Below are 1,500 nucleotides of genomic sequence, written 5' to 3' on the forward strand. Positions count from 1 at the left end.
TTTTTTTTTTTTTTTTTTTTTTTTTTTTTTTTTTTTTTTTGCATGTCAGAGAACAATTCTCCATAAAGCTGGCATGAGAATGAATAGGATAACTAGAAGAATGATGTCCAAAAGTCAGCAAGGTAGCTCAGAGTACAGATTCTGAAGCCAGGCTACCTGTGTTTAAATTTCATCTCAGTTTAAATTTCAATCATTGCTATATGATTGTGGGCTAGTGACCTGGTATCTTTGTGCCTCAGATTCCTTATCTAGCTTGGATGGGTGAATATGAAATGAGGTCATGAGGATAAATTATGTAGAATAGTGCCTTGCGCATAGGAGTGTCAGCTGCTTTTATTGGTAAGATTGTAATGAGGAAATTTTAGGTGAAAGATTGGGAAACATTTTATTTTTATTTGTAGTTTGTTAGGAAATCATATGGCAAAAATAGTACATTGGAGATCATATTGCTAAGTGAGTCAGATTTTTGAAAATACTAAGAAAACAATAGATTATAAAGCAAATGTTACACTGTGTTAATCTGGGTGAAGAATAATTAGGAGTTCATTATGCTAGTGGTCTTTGTAGCACTTCTGTATGTTTGACTGTATGAATTTTTTTTCAAAAAAGTTAGGAATTTAAATTATATTTAAAAGATAAGCCTTCACAATTCATAAACATAAAATTGGGGGAAAATCTGGTTATAGTCAACTTATAAATACAGAGAATGAAAAGAATAAAATAAATTTTAAAATTAATCACAACATAATATATACTATATTATGTGAAATTTAAAAATTGCTGAAGCTAATCTGTAGTAGTGAGTATAGACTAGGAAGGGGACAAGGGGATTCTCCTAGGATGTGAGAAATATTCTGTATCTTCATCAGGGTATCAGGGTAGCAATTATGTAGTGTATATAAAGGTAATAAAAACTCACTGATGGGCTGGGGATGTGGCTCAAGCGGTAGCGCGCTCGACTGGCATGCGTGCGGCCCAGGTTCGATCCTCAGTACCACATACAAACAAAGATGTTGTGTCTGCCGAGAACTAAAAAAAAATAAATATTAAAAAATTAAAAAAAAAAAAAACCTCACTGAGCTGTATACTTAAGACTCATGTAGGGGCTGAGGTTTTGGCTCAGTGGTAGAGCACTTGCCTAGCATGTGTGAGGTACTGAGTTCGATCCTCAGCATCAAATAAAAATAAATAAATAAGGGCTGGGGATATAGCTCAGTTGGTAGAGTGCTCGCCCTTGCATGTACAAGGCCCTAGGTTCAATCCCTAGCAACACACACACACACAAAGTTGAAGTAAATACATAAAATAAAGCTATTTAAAAAAAAAGACTCATGTACTGTACAGTGTGCAGAGTATACCTCAAGAAAAAAGTATAAAGGGCTGGGATGTAGCTCAGTGGCAAAGCGTCTGCCTTGCATTCGCAAAGCCCTGGGTTCGACCCCCAGTTCCAAAAAAGACAAAAAAAAAAAAAAAAAGAACCCCACCAAAAAAAAAAAAAAA

The 1,500-nt window shown here is 34.8% G+C and overlaps 1 protein-coding gene across 5 annotated transcripts in view; it reads left to right on the forward strand.

Annotated features, from left to right (window-relative positions):
* The window catches only part of Thumpd3 (THUMP domain containing 3), a 26,905-nt gene that overhangs the window by 13,753 nt on the left and 11,652 nt on the right, over positions 1 to 1,500 (forward strand). The window lies entirely within an intron of this gene.

The sequence above is a fragment of the Marmota marmota genome, unplaced genomic scaffold (genome assembly GCF_001458135.2).
Source record: "Marmota marmota marmota unplaced genomic scaffold, marMar, whole genome shotgun sequence".
NCBI classification, from domain to species: Eukaryota; Metazoa; Chordata; class Mammalia; order Rodentia; family Sciuridae; genus Marmota; species Marmota marmota.